At 38.2% G+C, this 23,682-nt stretch overlaps 1 pseudogene; it reads left to right on the plus strand.

Moving 5' to 3' along the window:
- Positions 1 to 5,992: 5,992 nt before the first annotated feature.
- LOC102026054 lies at positions 5,993 to 8,519 on the plus strand (annotated as a pseudogene).
- The last annotated feature ends 15,163 nt before the right edge of the window (positions 8,520 to 23,682 follow it).

A 23,682-nucleotide genomic window follows, 5' to 3' on the forward strand; every position in this document is an offset into this window, starting at 1 on the left:
GGCAACAGTCCTCAGGTGGGCCTCCCACACCCAGCACCACACTTACTCAGTTCAGCTGGGGGTTATAAGTTGACCACCAGTTATCAATCCACTACAACAGCCTTCCAGATTAAATACTGTTGCCAAGGGGTTAACTGAACTCAGAGATTCCTCCCCGGGAGGACTGAGATTCTGGAAGAAATCCCATCTGATTTATGGGTTTGGCAATATCATGTGTTGACCTGGCAAGTGCTTAAAAACCCTTTTTATCCTGATACAGGTAAATTTTTATGGTATCCAGGTATATTCTTTCACAGTCTAATTTTAAATTAGAAACCACTCCAGACCTGTCTCTGGGTTACCAAAGTTGTTCTGAATATGAGTGAGGCACTGCACAACCATCTCTTGACCAAAAAGGCATAATTTTCCTGTTCTATTGTTGGAGGAGTAAAACATTCTTCCTCCAATTGTAATGCTAAGAGAATTGGAATGTTCCAGTGGAAGCAAGTCATACAATACTTGTGGATTTACTTTCTTGATTTCAGGGGATCATTTAGAGACTGTCTTCAGTACATGAGACAACCTTTAACATGTATTCATTTTCCATGAATAACTTTCATACAGGTAAATCCAGGTTTAAAATAACAAAAGAAGTAGACACATGCTTAATGGGGAAAGACTGCTATTAAGTCCTCCTGAGCATGGATGGAAGCTGGAAAGGAGTTCTTCCATCTCTCTGCCTTCATCAGGAAGAGAGATCTGTTCTCCCTGGCTCTCCTCTCCTTTTGCTCCAGCTTTGAATTTCACTGAAAGAGCTGCCTAGGCTAAATGCATCCTCCTTGGATAGATACTTCTTCCCTGGGGTAAGACTTTCTGCTTCATTCTCCTCATGTTCTGTAAAGCACTGGTTTTTCATCATGTCTTTTCCTCATCTTACGTAGACCTATTTGGTCACAGTGTAGTAGAAAATTTGAAAACTATAGCTGCACAGTTGGGCTGTCAGACTCAGCTAAACCTTGACTACCCAGCTGCAACTCAGAGGTAATTTGACTCAGCTCTATCTGACCAGCTGCACAATGGCCTGAAAATATATCCCATTTTACCAGCCTGTTTCAAAGACTATCTACCTGGGACAGGCTAGCCCTGTTAAGGTCACACTAAATCTTACCTGTTTGCCCAGACCTGGACTTCCCCCAGAACTTCTTGCCTCATGATGAATGATTCCCCTGACTAAATCTGCCCCAGACACCTGTGACCAAGTATATGGAACCAATTATAGACTAACCCATTATTGACTCTGCACTTTCTGCTTACAAAATGTAAATAAGTTGCTATTTTACTATAAGCCAGTGCTGGTGATTTGGACCTAGCTTCCACCAGTTTACTGGTATAAATAAAAGTTGCCTTCCAACTCCTTGGTGCAAAGTGTTTTCCATCTGTTTCAGTACAAATTTTGCAACAGTAGGTTCATGCAAGATAAGATTTCAGATTATGAACCTTAATTATGACTTGTATTTCTTTAAATTCTGTTTCTACATTTTGTCTGGCTCCACTTACCACTACTGATAATGAGGGTCCTCTTCCTTTATGCAGAAAATGTAATCTTTGGACCCAAGCTAACCCTCAAGCTTCACAAGTATGAAGAGAGTAAATAGCACTCACTAATTTGTTCAGTTCTCATTTGTGCTCAAACAAAGCCAGTAGGTGAGTTGGCATTGTTTGTGCTGGAGTAAGACCGAGTACCTGGTCTGTGAAGCTGCTGCACCCATTTCTGTACCTGCCTATCCACCAACAAGACATGGGCAGTCTTAGGCCATCCTCTGCCCCAGAGGAATTGTTCTGTTCCTTTATTTGGAGCTAAGGGTTAATAGGCTTCTGTCTCCAGAAGAAGATAATGAACTCAGAGTTATGAACTTAGCTAACTTTGTGGGCTAGATATGTCAACCTGCAGTCTTTATTTCTGGGAAAAATGCTTGACCCTAACCTTCTAGAGACCATGGAGGAGTCCTCCTGAAGATGAGCACCCGTGTATTCATGACCCTGTCTGCTCTTTTTCACCTATACCTTCTCCTTTAGGCAATAATTTGATACTTAAATATTACTCCATCATCTGTAAAAAAATCTATTGCCCCAGATTATGTGTCTATATTAATCAAAAAAGAAGAAGCACGTCCTTAACTCTGTCAAGACTTTTGAGCCATGTCAGTTGGCACTTGACCCTGCTTTCATGGATGCCTGATAGCTTAAGCCAGTGCCCACTGCACCAGCTGCCCTTTAGAATGTGCCCAGCCTCCCAAGAGAGCAGACAGAAAGCTTCGTCCGCAGCCGCTCCATGCAGCACTTCCTTCGGGGTGCCTTCCCCATCACCTCCTCTAAATCTCAGTCGCTAGCCGCTGCTAGTCTCCATGCTCTTTGCCTTTCACCCTTGCTCCCTTTTGCAACTCCCTTTGCAGTGGCAGTTTGACGTTGGAGTGTAATGCTGGCTCTCCTCTATGTCCCCTTGCGGGGTACTCTGGTCATTGTCTCCATCCCAAGGCCACAGGCCTTGGTCAGAAAGCAGAAGCCGATGCGAGGCCTAGGCGTTCCTGCCTAGACCTGAGCTTTAATTAGGGCTTGCATGGGAAAGGCAAGGTTACCAACTGAAGGATAATTGCAGCCTTAAGTTTGTCTCCCTGTGTAAAGTGGTGTGTGATTGATAGGTGCTGTGTGGTATCTTAAGACTCTTCAAGCCCACTGTGAGGTTTTGACACGCAGTCTAGCTCCCAAGAGATAAGGGCCTGTGGGGTGATCTGTTCTGAGTAGGACTCAGCTGTGAGTGAGGCTTCCTTTTCCCGCCTTTAGGGTCTGTTGGTGAAGGTAAGTGCAGCTATGTGCCAGGAACAAGGACGTTGGTCCTGGACATGACAGGGACAGATTTCTGGACACCTACACAGTCATGACAGCAAGCAGGACAGAACTGCCACCCCGACAGCGCTGACTGTGGTGGGTGGAGCAGGCAGTTCCAAATCTGGTCCTGAGATCTTTTTTTTTCTTTTTTCAAAAGTGTACAAATTTTAAAGTATGTAGTACATCTTAAATGTTTAAGGGAAACTCAATGTCTGTCCCCAAAATGTCACCTTTAGGTCATATTTCATGAACATGGGACTGATGGAGAATTTTGTGTTGTTCTTTTTTTGGTACCAGGAATCAAACTCAGGACTTCATGCTTGGCAGGCAAGTGCTGTGCTACTGAGCTATATCCCTGGCCCAAGATGGAGGATTTAAAAAGGTTGTTTTTTGAGGAGAGAAAATCAACAACGTTTCATCTAGCAATCAAGACGCTTTCTTATGTCTTCTACTATTAGTCTTTTAGTTACATAAACTGAATTTTAACAGTTAAAGATTATTTAAATGTTGGCTTATTATGATTTTAATAATCAGTTTGTAATTGATTAAATAAGCAGCTATTATTTTAGGTTGTAGCATACCCACTATATTTATGGTACTAGAAATATATAGTCGTGTGGAGACAAAATATGTTGTGAGTCTAAGCTTTAATGGTAAGTTTATAGCGTTAAGGCTACATAAGTATTATGCATACAGAATAACTAATAGCTGCTCTTTTTCACACAGTATAGTTGGATCTAGATCTTAAACATATACAACATTGGTCAAAATTTTTAACCTCTCCTTAAATTTGGTCCTATCATTTAAAATTGGATCTATATCTATTGGCTTTGACTAAATAAGCATTTTCTTATTATATAAATGAGATATATATTGGGTAATAAATCTACTTGTTTCCTAAAATCTAGGTGATCTAAATATAATTTAAGTATTGTCAGTGATGTTATACTATGCAAACATGCTGAAGAAATCTAAATTTTGCCTTAAGAGTAAAAATTAAAGCCGATTATAGTGGTACATGCTTGTAATCCCAGCACTCAGGAGGCTGAAGCAAGAGGTTCAATTGAGTTTGAGGCCAGCCTGGGCTACATAGTGAGTTCAAAGCCACCCTGAACTACTTAGCAAAACTTTGTTTAAAAAAAAGAGTAAAAATTAAGTTTATGTATGTGAAAGATTTCTAAAGAACCATGATGCTAATTATTGCCAACATTTTGGTTTATGAAATACATTTATTTTCCCCAAGTACACATGTCCTCTAAAATACAAACATTGGGAGAATACCTTACCATATGGGTATCCTCAAACAAAATTGTTTAAAGCAATAGAATTTTTGGACTTATGTTTATGTGATTGTTACATAATTGTATTGTGATAGTCAGACGTACTGAAATACTCTGCAGTTTAGGCAGTGTCATGAATATTTCAAGATTGAGCATTAGTCACCTATAAAGTACTTCTGTAAACAAGTACAGTCTGCTTAAGTGTCTTATTAAAAATATATAGCAAATTTAGGTGAAATTTTATTTATGTCATCTGATATTTTATAAGTAGATAAAGGTAATCTATTTGTGATTAATACTAAAATATAAATTTGAATGTGTTTTTAGAGATAATAGCAAGAACTTAATAATTCTAGTATAATAATTTCATCATAAATGTTATGGTATGTCTGCTCTGGATTTAAAATTTTTCTTCTAAAATTGCAATTGTTATCTGTTAATATTTTTCATAAATATAACTTCTAAATGATAACTTAGTTTGTTACAGATAAAATATAATCTTGACCCCTAATATTAATGCTGATCATGATTGATAAAAGAAGTAGCTGTACACTAGTCATACTTCTTATTTCAAAGTACCTGACAGCCAGATCGAATTATAATAGTCAAGATTAAAGCCTACCGCTCCCTCTTTTTGACTGGTGTAACTCACCTTTTGAGTGTTCAACAGCCAAGATTTAGAGACCAGACCAGCACAAGGAAGATGCCTGGGCAGAGGACAGCTGTATTTTGGCATTGCCTTCCAAGGTCAACCAGGAGCCAGGGCGTGAAGAATCCTTTCTAAAAGATTAGACTCAGAAAATCACTCATTCTCCCCAGAAGGGAGGTTGTTGGACCCCAGAGGACAAAAGAAATTAGATTTTTTTCCTGGTAGCCATTCTTTCTGTGATAAGATGGAGTTGCAGTGTAGTTTTAATTTGTGTTTCTCTTATGGTCAGTGATGTTGAACATATTTTCATGTATTTTTGGCCATCTGTGCTTCTTTTTAACATGAAAGAAATCTTGGGAAAATGATAAACATAGTATATCTATTACTGACTGATTTTCATCCTAGAAGAAGAGAAGGGCAATGTAAGGAATAGCATAAGGCACAGACCAGCTGAGACCACTGGACTTGTGTAAAGGCAATATGGCTTGGAATTTACTGTGCCTGGGGGCAGGCAGAGAGAGGGCACTTGGGCAGTCTGTAGGGAGCAAAGAGAGGTAGGCTTTTTTTATAGGTCTCGAAAGAAGGAAAGAGATATTAGGTGGGAAGATCTTAGTAAACACCTGTGGTCAGAGTTCTCTGGATGTCTTGTGTCTCAGTGGGTAAAATCCTTGAGGTAGCCAATGTAAATGTTTGGGTGTCTGTTATGGTTGATACATTGTGTCAACCTGGGGAGTCTAGAGCTTTGGCTAAGTGACTCTGCAGGAAGCCAGGGTGCTTACTTTGTATACATCCTGAGCCTGTGGAAGAGCAGCTCATGGAGATTATGTGAGAGCTACACGCCCCTTAGGTGGGGGCAGCCTATTTACAGTGTAAGGGAGGGAAAGAAGCTGCTTGTCACCATTCTGCCCGTTTGCTCTGTCTGTATTGTTGTTCGGCTATGGTTCCCCCCTTTGCTCTTGTTGCTTTGCTATCTTCTGCCTCGGAGCCAACCAAGTGTAGAATGAAATCTCCACAAACTGTGAGCTAAATAAACCTTTCCTTCCTTAATTTTGAGTGTTGGGTATTTTGTCTCAGCAACCAGAGAAAAGTAACCAACACAGTGTCTTTAGATGTCTGGGTATTTGGAAGATTTCATGTTCCATTTTATCTCTTTTACAACGTCCTGTTTGCTGGGGGCACTGGTGCTGAGTTGAGAACAATGCCTCCACTGGCAGACAGTTGGGTGCCGGGACAGTCAGGTCCAAATCAAGCCTTACAGACTCCAAGTGTGAGAAATTGCAGGTAAGCCCTTAATTCCTGCAGGCTGCAAGAGGAGCTGCAAGATAGTGCCCAAATACATAACTAACTATCTGCCCAGGTCAAAACAGTTGAAGTAGAGGGATTCTCAGGCCCCTCAGAAAAACAAAGGCAAACAAACGGAAAAACAAAGGCAAATAAACAAACAGAAAGCCCAGATCAGAAAAACAAGAAGCACTGAAGGGAAGAACTGCCAACATCTGCCAGTCCCAAGGCACCTGAAATTAACTTAAGAAAATACCTGTTCATCCTGCGTGGTGTGGGGTATGCTGGGCTACGCAGACAGCTCAGCTGAGGAAGAGCTCAGTGACAAGATTAAAGAGCAGAAAATTGCTGTGGATGAACTTTCTAACTTAAAGAAAAACAGGAAAGTATATAGGCAACAACAGAACAGCAACATGCTCTTTCTTGCAGACCTAACAGAAATGCTTTCTGAAAGCAAAAGCAAAAATGTCTTAGATGAATTGAAAGAAGAATACCAGGAAATAGAAAATTTACAGAAGATCAAAATCAAGAAATAGTCACCCCAATTCCATATAACAGTGTGTGGCATTTGTTGTTCTGTAAGCTTTACTGTTGAACACTTCAAGAAAGACTTACTGGATAATCTGAAATGGTGGAGCTCAACAGTGGTAAACAGTTGTTAAAATCTGCTGTTAACTACCAGTGTTTATTTTCCAGTCATGTCCTTCACTTTGAGAAGTGTTTTGACTTCCCAGCCTGTGCAAGATGAAAGAGGCAATGTGGTCCCATGGAATGGAAAAGTCTTTAATGGAGTAAAGATTGAAACTGAAGAGAATGATACTCAAATTATGTTTAAATAGCTTTCTTCCTGTAAGAGTGAACCTGATATGTTGTCATTTTTCTCAGAAGTACAGGGTCCTTGGCCTTTGATACTTTATCAAGCATGTATTCATTACTTATGGTTTGGTAGGGCCTTTTCTGGTTGCCGTAGCCTGTTTTGGCAGGTTGGTAATTTGGGAAAGACTTTCTGCATCTCTCCAGTTGGCACCCAGACATCTGGAGGGACAAAACAGTGTCAGGAAGTTCCACCAGCTGGGATTTTCAGAACTGATCTAAAATCTGTGGCCAATTCCAGATGTGTAATTTTAAACTTGTATCCTTCTAAGGATAAAAACTCTAAACATATTTCTGAGAATGTTATTGAAGAATGTGTTAATGCCCTGACTCAAATTTCAGCAGACACACTAACGTTTGTATCAGTGGTGGTAAACGAAGCCAAACTATATCTTGAAAAACCTATCGTTCCTCTAAATATGATGTTGCCCCAAGCTCCACTGGAAGCTCACCATAGCAAAATTTCCTGTGTTGCACCTACAAGAGAGACACTTCTGTCTTTCTTACAGATGGACACATGAAAAAGTAGTTCATCGCTTCACTGATGTCCTGAAGACTGCAATCAAGAGACCTGTCTTATATTCACTGAGGGACACAAACCTAGCACCAAATGAAGTTCTGAAAACTTGTGAGAGGAGAGCAGATGTTGCAATCCTATTTTCTGGAGGTACTGACTCCATGGTGATTGTAGCCCTTGCTGATCATGATAGTCCTTTAGATGAACCAATAGGTCTTCTGGATGTAGCTTTCAGACAAAAGAAAAGACCATGGCAACTAGCTTTCATAAAAAGCAAGAACAGAAAGACCACTGTGAAATCCCTTCTGAAATTCTCTGAGAACACTGATGCCATTGATGGTGATAGTACTGACAATAATGTCCCAGAAAAAGGGAGAGCCCACTAAAGGAACTACAAACTATTAACCCTTCTCAAATTTGGAATTTTGTTGAAGTTAATGTTTTTCTGGAAGAACCACAAAAACTAAGAAGAACTCAAATCTGTCACTTCAACACAATTTTAGATGACAGCACTGATGATGGAGTCTGGCTTACTTCTAGAAGAATTGGTTGGTTAGCAACCCAGGGTGGAAGGAAGTCATATCACAGCAGTGCAAAGGTAAGTCTCACAGGAGTTGGTACAGATGAACACCTTGCTGGTTATTCTTATTATCACATCCACTTGGACTAGAAGTACTGAATGAGGAAATAGAAATGGAACTGGATTGGATTTATTCTAGAAATCTTGGTCATGATCACAGAGCTATTGGTGATCTCAGAAAGGAAACAAGATTTCCATTCCTAGATGAAATTGTTGTCTCCTTTCTAAATTTCCTATCATTTTGGGAAAAGGCAAACTTGACTTTATTCCATGGAATTGGTGAAAAACTATTTTTATGTCTTGCAGCTGTGGAACTTGGTCTCCCAGTCTCCACCCTTCTGCCAAAATGGGCCATGCAGTTTGGATCCAGAATTGTGAAAATGGAAAACATCAAGGAAAGGCATCTGACAAATGTGGAGGCTCCAAGTCATTTCCTTAGAAAACCTTTCTTGTGAAAAGGAGATTAAATCATGATATGATTTCACAGTTATATAGTATTTACTAAATATAGAAATACATAAAAATAAAATATTTCACTGCTTTATTATTATAAAAGAAGAAAATACCTACTTAAAGACCCTTTAAACTTCTTTCCCTACTTCATCCTGAAAGTTCCCAAGGAAGGTTAACAAGTTATGGAGGGGGAGGTTGAGTGTAGAGAAGTAATGAAGTAGCCATTCATTTCTCCTCATTTCTACTACACATTTCTCGCCCTAAGCATTTGAGAAACTTAGTTCTAAGTACTTTCCTGGAAGGACCTCTAATTTCCTAGTGAAGAATATTTTACAAAATTTAGTGACTGTTAGCTATCCTTTACCCGAGAGCGTGCTAAAAAATGATGTAGTTCTAAGTACTTTCCTGGGGGGACCTCTAATTTCCTCGTTAAGAATATTCCATAAAATTTAATGACTGTAGCCATCCTTTACCAAAGAGCAAGCTAAAAAAACATGGAACTGACAAGGTTTTCACTCAGGGAGAAGAAATATGCAACTGAGACACAGGGAACTGTTCTGCCATGTGAAACAAAAACAGCACCTTAGAACCAAGAGCATCACACTGGAAAAGACTTGCCTCGGGAAAGATATGAAACTTGATGTTTCTACTTTCCCAGGAAAACATAAGCTCTTTAAAAGCCAAAGATTTATTGAAAAAACAGTAAGTTGGACTGCAAATTGAGAGAGATAAGAAATGAGTGAAAGAATCAAAGGAATAACCATAGAACTGAAATACCAAAAAACCCTAAAAGGAACCACAATCCCATGGCAAAATAACAGAATTGCTAGAGGTGAGGGATGAGCTTGAGCTCCTTTGGACAATGCTGGAAAAAGAGAGCAGCAGCAGCTGTTGCTAATGTGTGCACACTTGCTGACCACAGAACACAGGGTAGATTAGAAGCAGAAACTTGGCAAGGTCACCTCTGTGTCCTAGCAAACAGCCAGCAGGCTCGCACTTGGGTCTGTCAACCTCCTCGGCATGTCTGCTGAGTGTTTCACTGCTAAATACCAGGGTGAGCTGATGGCTAGAGCTGGAGAAATTTCAAAGAACTAGCTCAGAGATGACAGGTATTGAAAGAAAAAGTTGAACATAAATAAATATAAAATACAGTATTCTTGAACTGAAAAAGAAGAGTTATATTTCTAAAATGAAAGATCTTCTCCCGAAAACTGGACAGTTGACTTATAAAAAAAGAACTCATACTTTCTGCAAAAGTTAATATGGGGTAGATGAAAATCAAAGAGTTAACCAATTGTCAGAAGTGAGCTTTTATTTCCCTTAACAATGTAGAGGGATAAGTATTTGCATTCATAGTGGTATCAAGTGTTAGATAAAAAGTGTGTATCCTAAGGAAGTAATCTGAAATGTAGGCAAGAAATCATGCAAAGGTGATGGCCATTAATAAAATCAGGAAAAATATTTAAAATATAAAATTTTAAATGTGTAAACACAACCAAGCTATTTTAATGTTCCATGTAGATTATTAATATAGAAAAAAGTACTTGCTTCCTACTGACAAGAGTCTGGTAATTGAGGCTTTTTATCAATAGAAAAGACTGATATCTTCAAAAAATTTTAGGACCTATGGACCCATTTGACACAATAGCAGAGTAGGACACTATTGAAGTTGGCGATCATCTCTGAGTTCCTTGCAGCAATCCTACAGGAGCAGGATAAAGAAGCAGTCCTGGTTGGTCTTTTGCACAAGTCAGTTTCTCTCTATACTTAGTTTAGAAAACCTACAATAAGATTTTATTGCCAAGTCACTGGCCAAAGCTCCACAGGTAGTGTTAGAAAAAGAAAGGTTTGTTGGAATCTGACTGGCTAGAAGATAAGGAGAGGATATAGAATAGGAAGAAATTTCAGTTAGAACAAAGAGTGGAAAGAAAAAGCGTATTTTTCAGACCCCATGCAAAGCTGCTGTTGCCAGCCCACACAGACAGAATAGAGCCAGTATAACCATATTTCAGTGTTATAGCATGATAATTACTAATTAATTATATGTATTCTTATTTGGTGCTCCCGAAGAATCTTTGAAGCTTGGAAGATCTAGTATTATATCATTCTCTATTCATCCTTGAACTACAAATAAAAAGACTGAGGGGCAAGGAATGTAAGATATTCTTTCTTAAGTTAGACAACTCATAGTAATTTGATGGAAAAAATTGAACACAATAGAAACTGACTTAAATTCACCATTGAAAGTGATGGAAATTCACTGTCATAACCCAGAGAAATGATTGATAAAGAAGCAGTTTAGATTTATATAAAGGTATGAATATAGTGAGGTTTGAGGGCAGAATCTGGTTAGTGGCAAATGAAAAGACAATCCCCAAACAATACTCTAGAAACTCAGGGATAAAATTTTCTCCCACAGTTCAAAAAGTATGAATGAAATGAGTAGATCCATTCAAAGGGGAAACTTACTTCCTTGTTCCAAATCTGAAAGACTGATGATTTGAGGAGTGTCCACTTCCATATCAAGGCAGGACCACAGCTCAGTTATCTTATACAGATAAAAATCTTCCCTATTAAGCTGTCAAAAGATTTTTGTTTTTGTTTCTTTGTTTTATTTTTTATTTTTTATTTTTTATTGTTTTTTTTTTTATCTTTTTGAGACAGGGTCTCGCTATGCAGTTCAGGCTGGCCTGGAGTTCACTTTGTAGCCCAGGCTGGTCTCAAACTTGCAAGGATCCTCCTGCCTCAGCCTCCCAAGTGCTGGGATTACAGGCATGAGCCACCATGCCTGACTCTGTCAAAAGATTTTGATCTGGGCTCTGCCTGATCTACCAGAGCTTCAACCAAGTAGGATCTCAAAACCAGCTCAAGTGTGGCTGACACAGGAGACCAGAGCTGTGTGAAACCAAGATGGCAGAAGCTGAGCACTGTGCAGGTTGAACCTTATCTTGGTTTCCTGGAGGCACAGCCTACTCTGTTGTGTGCTTTAAAGACAATGTCAGATATCTGAGACTCCTCTTTTTCCAGTTAAGTGCTCATCCATCCATTTGAAAATTATTTCAGGCCCTTGGTAAATGTGCTGTTGCTTAATTCCATAACAAACCGAATGTCAGCCAGTAGAAAGATATTCTGTAAATACGTATTGTATTTGTTTTAGTTCATACATACTTGTACTTGTTGAAAGACAGCAAAGATCAAATAACTTTTAAAAAATAGGTTTTAATAATTTCAATACAATTTACTTATACATTAAAAAATATGCACACAGACTTTCTGGAAAGATAGCCAGTTTTCATTGCTAATTAGGCACAAGCTCAGTGACCCCCAAAATCATTTCCCTTTTTCATGTTATTCTGGGAGAAAAGGGCTAGATCCAATGGGGTTATACCAATCATGAAATCCTGGCTAAAGGTATGGGAATTTCTGCAGCAGTCTCTGTTTCTAAGGAGGACTCTCCAGACAGGTGGTATTCTAGCCAAGTTCCTTTTTTTCCTTTTGCATTACTCATAAACTTCACTCTGCAACATCCATATCGTTTCTAGAAATGATAGTATCATTTGTTGGCTCCCGACTGAAGCCAACAAATATTCCCCACCAAAGCAGTTTAGTTCCAGCACCAAAGCAAAAGCCATAATCTTATCTAATGTTTAAAATTAAATAGACAAGCAATAGTTTTCCTCCATACTGATCATCTAATAGGATCTTTTGAGGTAGTTCAAGTAATTACTTGTCGTGTCCATTTCCTGAAAAGTACTACATATCCCACACTTAATTAGAGTGAGATCTGTGTCTGATTGCTTAGAATGTGATTTAGCTTCAGCAGTGGTGAGTGATCAGAGTTACTTGGCCATTATATTTATGTGACCAGTTTTTTCAGTTTTACCCTATCCATTTTTCAAGAGCTTTGGTGGTTTTGTCACTGGCAGTTGTGCATTGTGTGAAGAGAACATTGGATGAGAAACCAAGAGCCTGAGTTTTCTTCAATCTCAGGTTTTGTGCAGATGGACTCTACTCTAAATGTGTCTCCTCCTTGCATAATGCCTGGAGAGAAAAACGATCCAGGAAACTTTAGCTTCAGTTATGATATTTTTATAAAAATTTATTTAAAAAGTACTACTTGGTTATTTAAATTCTTCCACCTTTTGCTATTACTCTTGATGCAGCATTGAACACACTTGGATGTGAACCTTTAATGGCCTGTTTGATTAGGACTTCAAGGCAGTATGGTACTTTTGCTGCATCACAAATCACTCTAATATACCTGGTCATTAACATAGTCATAACTGTTTATTTCTCACCATGTCTATACACAGAAATCTGGAAGATACTGCAGTGGCACTGTCAGCAGCTGCCATCTGGTTTGACTGGGCTGCAGAAAGTGCGCCTGATGTGGCTGTCCATGACAAAGGTAGCTGCTCTTCCCGTGGGGCCCTCGCCATGGCTGTGTCCACATCAGCACAGCATGAAGGCTGGCATGTACAGCGAAAGCACCCAAAAGCGAGGAAGGAAGATGGAGGCTTCAGTGTCTTTTAGGATTTAACCTTGGGAGCCAGTGTTCTGTTTTTTCAATATCCTATTGGGATATATGTCCCGCCTTCAATGTGGGAAAGGGCCACGCAGGGGTGAACAGGACCTTTGGACCATGAAAATTATTGGGGCCATTTTGGAGGCAGGCTACCACAGGTGGATTCCTATAAATCCCAAGAGGAGGCCAAATTATCAAGTGATTTAAGTAGAAAACTCACTTTTATTTATAAATATTTTACTTATATGTAAACAAAATCTTTTCCTTTATCATTTGAAATGAATGGCTGAATCTTCTACCTACTCAGAAATATTGTAAGAAAATAAGAATTCTCACCGATCCAAGTATTTCAAAGTTTTACATTATTGTGGTCACCAAAGCTCCCAAGATTCCCCAGGACTCAGTGTTCCTTGAAATATACCATCTTTTAAGTTCCCTAACTTAGATATAACATACGACCAACGTGGAAGATAGGGGCATTTTAGTATTGTTTATTCTGAGTCCCTGTAGATTTCTGGTAATACAGCATGGTATGAATTTTAATAAACCCTGAAAAATCTTATAATTGAAATAATTTTCCTAATGGTGGACAGTGAATATAGCTTTCAAGAAAAAAATGACCCTAGGAGAATCATGTTTTGGTGTTTTAGCTGGAATCACAACAGATGTTATTTGTTGAGGAAAATGCTGTATGGCAGTCAGGATGTTTCCTCACTTGTCTCAACATCCCTTGTTGTAAATACAAGCTACCATGTATTGTGAATCAAGGCACTGAGTGAAATCAAAGGAGAAAAATTATTTTGGTTAAAAACTGAGTGACTAATCTTCCATTAATATAGGCTAATTTTTTCTGTAAAATGGTTCTTTGAATCATTTTCCAAAATTTTCTTGGAATGAGTAGGAATAGCTTTCAGTCAAGGCTGAACAGAAGAGCATGGCATTATATCTGTCTTTTTCAGGAACTACTCTTCATCTCTCTCATAAATCAAATAGACAGGTTTGCAATGGGTATTTTTATCAATCTAAAATATAGCTTTATATGCATTTAGTGGAAACAAATAGATACACTTTGCTTTTTATTGCTTATATAATTTACTAAATGAAAAATAAGTTTACCTAAAAGCCTGTTTCAAAGCTAGTTTTTCCTCATGGATAGTATTAATCTTTTTTCCTTAAAGAAATGTTAAAGACAGAAGAACAGATTATTAAAAGCTGTTAGAGAAAAGAAACAGATCGCCTATAAAGGAAAACCCATCAGAATCATGGTCAACTTCTCAACACTAACCATCAAGTCAAGAAGAGCTTGAAGAGAAGTATGTCAGGTCTTGCAAGAAAACAATTTACAACCCAGATTGATGTACCCAGCAAAATTATCCTTCAAAATTAATGGAGAAATAAAATACTTCCACAACAAAGAATAACTGAAGAAATTCATGACTACCAAACCAACCCTGCATACAGTACTGAAAGATATTATAGAAAGAGATAAAAATGACCACAATTTTAAGAACAAAAATGGAAAGGAACCACCAAGACGAGCAAGCAGTTAAACAGATGGAAGAGTAGGGAATCAACAGCAAGAAAATAACATCACAAAGATAAGCCAATGCATACTAGTTATAACCATTAATGTAAATGGCCTCAAGTCACCAATCAAAAGAAGCAGACTGGTAGAATGGATTAAGAAACAAAACCCAACAATATGCTGTATACAAGAAACACAGTTAACTTATAAGGAAATTCACTGAAAATCAAAGGATGGAAAACAATCCTCCATGTGATAGGAACCCAGAAAAAAGCAGAGGTAGCTATTCTGTTTGCAGACTATGTGAACTTCAAACCAAGAATGATCAAAAGAGATAAAGAATGTCACTGCATACTTGTTAGGGGAAAACTGTATGGGAGAGATAACAATCATAAATATTTATATACCAAATACAGGAGCAACCAACTATATACGACAAATTCTAACAGACATGAAAGATCATATAAACAGTAGCACAATCAAAACAGGGGACTTTAACACCCCATTATCACAAAGAGATCCACCAACTAGACAAGAAATCACCAAAGAAATAACAGAACTAAACCAAACTTGTGAACAAATGGACTTAGTAATTTAGTAGACCTTTACAGAGTGTTCCACCCAATAACATTAGAATACACAGTCTTCTAAGCTGCACATGGATGTTCTCTAAAATAGATCATATCCTAGGCCATAGAACATGCTAAAAGCAGAGGAATTCAAATTATCCCACGTATACTATCAGATCATAGTGCAATGTAATTTGAAATTATTGACAATAGAAATCACAAAAATCCATAAACACATGGAAATTAAATAACATCTTCCTGAACAAACAATGGATCATAGATGAAATTAAAGAAGCAACTAAACAATATCTGTAATCAAACAAAAATGCAAATACAACTTATTGGAACCTGTATGTCACAATGAAAGCAGTTCTCAGAAGGAAATTTATAGTGGTGAATTCTCACATCATGTTGCACCTCAAGCTTCTGGAAAAAGAGAAGCAAGTCAAGCCCAAAGCCCAAAGAAGGCAAGAAATTACAAAGATCAGAGCAGAAAGTAATGCAATGGAGACTAAAAAACAATACAAAGAATTAATGAATCAAAGAGTTGGTTCTTTCAAAGAATAAATAAAATTGATAAACCCCTGGATAACCTTATTAAACAAAGGAAAGAATAAACTCAAATTCATGCAATAAGGAATGGAAAGGATGAAATTACTCCAGATCCTGTAGAAATTCAGATAATTACCAATATCTACTTGAAAAATCTTTACTCTCATAGGATGGAAAGTGCAGAGAAAATGAACACATTTCCAGAAACCTATGAGTTACCAAAACTGAATCAAGAAGATATAAAAATCCTGAATAACTCAATATCAGCCAACAAAATTTGAAAATGTAATAAAAACTTACAAATGGAGAAAACCCCAGGTCCCACAGGATTCACAGCTGAAATCAACAAGAAATTTAAGGAACATTTAATGCCAATACTTCCCAAACTCATTAATGAAATTGAAATGGAAGGAATTCTCCCTAACTCATTCCTGGAGGCAAGTATTACCTGAATACCAAAAACAAGACAAAGATCCAACCAAAAAAGAGAACTATAGGCCAATCTCCCTAATGAACATAGATGCAAAATTCTCAATAAAATACTAGCTAACAGAATGCAGCAAATCATCAAGAAGACTATACATCTTGACCAAGTGAGTATCATCCCAAGAATGCAGGGATGGTTCAATATATGTAAATCAATGAATGTAATACACCATATCAAGAGCCAAAGACAAAAATCATATGATCATCTCAATAGATGCAGAAAAAGCTCTTGATAAACCCCAATACTCATTCATGATAAAAACCAAACAGAAAATCAGAATATGTGGCTTTACCTCAATCTGATCAAAGCCATCTATGACAAAACAACAGCCAACATCATACTAAATGGACAAAAACTGAGAGCTTTTGCTTTAGAGTAAGGAAGGAGGCAAGGCTGTCCCCTGTCACCACTCCTATTGAATATAGTTCTGGAAACATTAGCCAGAGCAATTAGACAAGAGAGAAATAAAAAAATTAGGATAGGAAAGGAAGAAGTGAAAGTATTACTATTTGTAGATGACATGTGTCTTGGGTACTTTTCTCTTGTTGCTGAGACAAAATACCCAACACCCAAAATGAAGGAAGGAAAGGTTTATTTAGCTTACAGTCTGTGGAGGTTTCAGTCCATACTTGGCTGGCTCTGAGGCAGAAGATAGCAAAGCAACAAGAGCAAAGGGGGGAATGGCAGCCGAACAGCAAACAGCCAGAGCAAACCGGAGGGAATGGCGGCAAGCAGCTTTCCCTGCCTTACTTTGTAAACAGGCTACCCCCACTTAAGGGGCATGTAGCTCTCACATAGTCATTGCCCTCCTCTTCCACAAGCTCAGGATGTATACAAAGTAAGCACTCTGGCTTCCTGCTAAGTCACTTAGCCAAACCTCTAGACTCCCCAAGTTGACACAATGTATCAACCATAACACTCCACCCCTTGTCAACTTGGCAACCAGACACATTTCTTTAAACCAGTTTCCAGATACAAAGACATGGTATTACATTAGAACCATAACATTTCTCCCCCGCAAAGACTCATGCACATCCCTTTATGCAACAGGCATTTAGTCCATCTGCAAGAGTTGCCAAAGTCCTACCAGTTGCAGCATTGCTGAAGAGTCCAAGTCCCAAATCTCCGAGATGAAGGCAAACTCTTAGCTGTGACCCCCTGTACAAATGAAAAGTTAAACACTTCCAACATTCAATGGCACAAAATAAGCAGTACCATTCTAAAAGGTATAAACAGGGGGATACAGAGCATTGGGACCAAAGCAAGTCCAAAATCCAGCAGGGTTAACATTATGTGCTGTAATTCCACATGCAGCATCTGAAGCAACTTGTGGCACATTGTGAGCTCCAAAGGGTTTGCATGAGTCCACCCCTATGGCACTTCCAGTGGTTACAACTTCCAAGGCTTCTCTCTTAGGCCTGCTTTGCTCCCTCCCTGCAGCTTTCCTCAGATGATCCACGGTCATGGCTTTTCTAAACTTCTGAGGTCTCCAGGGTTCCTTCTGCTTCACACTCACAGCCTCACATACTACCCTGTCAGGGGCACACTGCCTGGCCTCCCAGGCCTTCTGAAATCTGAGTGGAAGCCTCTTTAACCTCAGAACTCTTGCATTCTCCATGCACCTAAAGCCAGGGCCATGTGGATGATGCCAAGGTCTGCTGCCACCTGGAGCAGTAGCCAAGTTTTCCTCTCTCTTGGCCACAGGGGTCAAGTGGCGGGATCACTGGGCATTCTGAATCCAATTCTGAGGAGCAGATTTTCTATGCTGCTGCCATTCTGGAACATGGTGCTCAGCAGCTTTCTTCTCAAGGCAAAGTCTGTCACCTTTGCAGTTTTGAGGCTGCAAAGGTTGGAGACTTGCTGCTTCTTGTGATGCCCTCAGGCCATCTTTTCTATTCTCCTGGTCCTTTTCAGGAATGGAGATCTCCTCAACTCCACCTTTGCAATCCACAGCTTTACTAGAGCTTTCTTTCTGGCCAAACTCACATTTTAAATAATCATGTTGGGCTCTTTGCTCTTGATTTTCAATATAAATCTGGCTAAAAGCCCCCAACAATAGCCATGCCACTTCCCCAACATTCGACTGCCTTGAAATTTCTTTTGCCAGATTAACCAGTCCACTGCTGCCCTTCATCTCAGTCTTAGGCAAAGTCTCTGGACACGTGTAAAATTCAGACAAACTTTCTACCAAGGCATAACACACATTGTCTGGAGTCCAACAACCAATGAAATCCTTCTTCCCAATAGAAACCTCCCGAACCTGGTTTTTACTGGCACAATTTCTGTCAGCCTTCTGGTCTTCGGAGCTCTAACCAGAATCTCCCAGACAGAAAAGCCAAAGGTGTTCTAGTGCTTCTCTTTCAGGTGACATCTCTGAACCTTTCCAAACACTTTCCACAAGCCATTTCCAAAGGCTTTTGAACCACATGGTCAAGTATAGTCACAGCAACAACCCCACTTCTGGTAGCAAATTCTGTCTGGGTTACTTTTCTCTCATTGCTGAGACAAAATACCCAATGCCCCAAATGAAGGACGGAAAGGTTCATTTAGCTTACAGTCTGTGGAGGTTTCAGTCCATACTTGGCTGGCTCTGAGGCAGAAGATAGCAAAGCAACAAGAGCAAAGGGGGGAATGGCAGCCGAACAACAAACAGCCAGAGCAAAGCAGAGGAATGGCAGCAAGCGGCTTTTTTCCCTGCCTTATTCTGTAAACAGGCTACCCCCACTTAAGGGGCATATAGCTCTCACATAGTCATTGCCCTCCTCTTCCACAGGCTCAGGATGTATACAAAGTAAGCACTCTGGCTTCCTGCTAAGTCACTGAGCCAAACCTCTAGACTCCCCAAGTTGACACAATGTATCAACCATAACAACATGATACTTTACAAGGAAGACCCCAAAAACTCTACCAAAGACTTGTAGATTTAATAACCAAATTCAGTAGCATAGCTGGATACAAAGTCAATACTCAAGAAACAATAGTATTCCTGTACACAAATAGCAAATAACTGACAGAGAAATTAGGGAATGCACACTTGGCCTTACAGCATACCAAAAAAAAAAAAAAAAGAAATCTTAAGAATCAATCTAAAAAAAGAAGTAAAAGATCTACCCAGTGAAAATTACAGTACTCTGAAGAAAAGAGATTGAAGAGGATTTCAGAAAATGAAAAGATATTCCTTACCCGTGGATAGGAAGAACCAACATTGTGAAAATGGCCATACTCCCAAAATTGTTGTACAGATTCAAAGTAATCCCAACTAAAATACCATTAGTATAACTCACAGATCCAGAGGAGACATTCCTAAAATTCACCTGGAACCAGAAGAGACCTCAAATAGCAAAAGCAATCCTGGGAAACAAAGGCAAGGCAGGAGGCATCACAATCCCTGACTTGAAACTATATTACAAACCTACTGCGACAAAATCAATATGGTACTGCAAAAACAAACAAACAAACAAAAAATACCACCAGACCCAAGGGTCAATGGGACAGATTAGAAGATACAGACAACTACCCTCAGCAACCTTATCTTTGACAAAGGGTCCAAACATATTCAATGGAAGAAAGATAGCCTCTTTAATAAACAGTGCTGGAAAAACTGACTTTCCACATGCCAAAGACTAAAATTAGACCCATGTCTACCACCGTGCACTAAACTAAAGTCAAAATGGATCAAAGATGTAAATATTAAAACAGAAACACTAAATCTACTGGAAGAGAAAGTAGCTAGAAATCTTGAAGACATATGTAGGGGAATTGTACATCTCTCAGTGTACTCTGGGAAGGAATGACAGTGGGTATGAGGAAACGATAGAGACAAGAGACAAGAGATGGGTCAGGTGGAGGTAACTCTTACTTACTTAATGGGTAAGAGGATCTAACATCAACAGTAGGGGCATTTATTTATACTGTTGCAAAGTTAGTATTACAAGAGGCAAGTTTGCCTAGCAATTAATGACTGAATTGTCCAAGCAGGATGCTTTTCTTAAGACTGAGATAGCTTGACTGCTTGAGGCACTCTGGCTCTGTCCTGCCCTCACACATATGGCCAATTTCTGGCTCTAGTGACTCCCAACAGATATGGGGGTAGGCAGAGAGTTCAGGAACAAAAATCAAACTGCACAGGAAATACTTCAAAGAATCAATAACTGGGATATTATCTTATTGAAAAGTTTTTGCATGTCTAAAGAAATCACCAACAGAGTAACAAGAAAACCCACAAATTGGGAAAAAATTTTAGTCAACAGTCCCTCAGACAAAGGACTTCTATCCAGAGCATATAAAGAATTAAAAAAAAATCAGGGACCCCAAAATTCAAAGACCCAATCCCAAAGTGGGTATCTGAGATGAATACACACTTCTCACATGAAGAAATACAAATGGCAAATAAATATATGAAAAAATGTTCAACATCATTGGTCATTCAAAAAATGCAAATTAAAACAACACTGAGAGTCCATCTCACCCCAGAAAAAATGGCTAACATCCAGAAATCAACCAATTACAAATGCTGGAGGGGCTGTGGGGGAAAAAGGAATCCTTCTCCACTGCTGGTGGGAGTATAGACTGGTGAAACCACTGTGGAAATTAGTGTAGAGATTCCTCACAAAACTAGGATTAGAGGTCCCACTTAACCCAGCTATTTCCCTTCTAGGTATTTTTCCAGAAAAACTGAAAACATCATACAACAGTGATATATGTGCACCCATGTTTGTAGCAGCAGTATTTGTCATAGCTAAAGTTTGGGAACAACCCAAATGCCCATCAACGGAGGAATGGTAAGAAAGATGTGATATTTTTATACAGTGTAGTATTACTTAGCTATAAAAAAGATAAACTTGTTGCTTTTGTAAGTAAATGGATGCAACTAGAGACCATACACATCAGTGAAATAAATCAGACCCACATGTATAAATATCATATTGTCTTTCTAGTGTAAGATCCTGAAAGAGTAAATAAAACCCAAAAGGTACAATAGATATTGTGAGAGGGAAGGAAATTTCTGAAAGGGAAGGAACAAGTGGGATTACAGAAAGGCAAAAAGAAAGAAAAGGAAGGGAAAAAATATGCATATACAAGGATAGCTGGGGTAACTGTACTGCTAATGTCTTCTGGTTTATTGAAAGGAACAGTTAATGCTTAATTTTTTTTTAACTGTGGAGAACAGTTAATGCTTAAACCAATTTTGCATGCTATATCTGTTAATCCAGACAACTAATTCGAAGACAACAATATGCAATATAACAACCATTGTTGAATTCCTACCATCTTGTTTAGTGAAACTCTGTATCATTTCTATTTTTTAATTATTTTTTATTCTTTTTACTTGTTTGGTCACTCTTGTATTCTTCCATCTGGCAATCTGAGAAACTTTGTTGAAGATAACAATATGTAATATAACAACCATTATTAATTTCCTATCATCTTATTTTGAAATTCTGTATCATTTTTATTGTTTTTGTGTTGTTTTGTTTTTGTCTTTATTGTTGTTATTCTGTTTTTTTGTTTGTTTGTTTGTTTGTTTCTTTTAGTTTTTCTCTGGTACTGGGAACCGAACTCACGACCTTGCGCTTGCCAGACAGATGCTTTGCCGCTGAGCTAAATCCCCAGCCCTATTCTGTTATTTTTTTAAATAAAAAAGAATATTACTATAAAGAAAGAGAAACTTAAGTCAGCATTATAATCTCCAGTAGACCTATCGTCCTGCTTCTGTTTTTGTAGCAAACAAAATATAACTGTCAGCACCATTTAAAAATATCACAAGGATAAGAAACAGTTTGTCATAAGACTGAAGAACAGTTTGTCATTTGCTGGCAAGCCTTGTGAATGTAAAACAGTAGAGTCTTCCCTATATGAATGTTTATAAATTGCTAATACTTAGTTCAAAATCCAGATTTGCCAGAAAATGAGATGGTATTTATTATAATTTGGAACTTTCTTAAAAGTTTTTCACACCTTAGTAATAGCATAACAATAAGTACAAGCAGACAATTCACAAAAGAAGCACTATAAACAGGGGAAAAAAGGTTCAGTCAGTAATAAGCAAAGAAATACAAGTCAGATTTTTTTCACTGAACAGATCGGTAGTGATTGAAAAGAATAAAATTCAGTACTGTGAAATATGTGATTGAAAGGATGTTTTCACAATTACTGATGAGATATAAACTACGATCAGTATTCCCGACTGCAGATTAAATATATGCACCTCAAAAGTTTTTGAATTGTGCAGTTTCTTTGACTCAACAATTTCATTTCTAGGAAAAGTACTCTAAAGAAGTAAAAGTATGTGTACTCAAGTAAGTGTACCCAAGTGTAGGGAGCTGCTGAAGCCGGGAATCACACATGCAGGGCTAAGGTAAAGTGGTCTCTGAGGACACAGAGAGCTCCCCGAGCCAGGTAAACAAGCTGTTCTAGCTTGTGAATGGGCTGCTAGACGGAGAGGTTGAAACTGATATCAGTCTCCTGAGTATATAAATACACACTCTGCAGTTCTTGGGCAGTTCCCTTTCTCCCTTCCAGACAGAGGTCTCCTAACCTCAGCTTTTGTCTCTTGTCTTTATTTCTAAATCCTCTTGCTGTTTTTTTCCCTGCGAACATCAAGAGCCATGCCAGTTCACAGCGCTCAAGAAAGTTTATTCTAATACATTTGCATTAGTTACAAATTGGAAATAGCATCGTATATGTTCAACATAAAGATATGAGGTGAATAACACATCCAGGCAGTCCCCTATCCAGCTGCTGGCTTGATGGTGCTCATCAGTTTCCACCGACGTGAACATCTGCTGTGTTAATGACACACTGGCACCTGGAGAGAGGCTACAGGGTATATGCAAAGCATTTCTGCGAAAAGCATGCTTTATTTATATATTTTGTTCAGATCTATATATTTTCACATTGTTTACCCAGAGGAAAATCTATGCTACCAAAATTAATCTGATTTGTCACAATAATATGACTACCATCTTTAATATTAGAAATTAACATTATAAATAATTATAGTATAAATTGTATTAAATATCTAGAAAATAGTGAGAGTAATGAAACTTTTGCATTTGCTATTGTTTTCCAATTTTTAATAATTAGAAATATAAATGGTAGTGTTTTAGAGGTGTTTATGGTCTTCAGTGAGTTTTCCATTAAAAGGAAGCAATGTATTAGATAATGTTTCACAGGCATTTTTTGAGATTTGGTTCACATCTCATTAAATTTTGCTTTGTGAAGATACATAATTAATAAAAAACACACATGGAATTTTTTTGGATAAAATTTTGTAATGTGTTGTCATAGAAACAAATTTCCAAAACTAAAAACATAATCCATTAATACTTTTCTGGTTGCTTTTAAAAGACAGTCATCTGAAATTTACAATAGATATTAAGTGGCAGATTAAGAATATGTGTGGCTCAAAGATATAAGGCAAAATAAAGGAAAACTAAGCAGGTATTAAAATAAGGTATTTTCTGTTATTATATATACTTGTATATTTAAATTATACATATATAGTTATATATATTTATATATAC

This window comes from Chinchilla lanigera, unplaced genomic scaffold (genome assembly GCF_000276665.1).
Source record: "Chinchilla lanigera isolate Chin_1 unplaced genomic scaffold, ChiLan1.0 scaffold00046, whole genome shotgun sequence".
Classification (NCBI taxonomy): domain Eukaryota; kingdom Metazoa; phylum Chordata; class Mammalia; order Rodentia; family Chinchillidae; genus Chinchilla; species Chinchilla lanigera.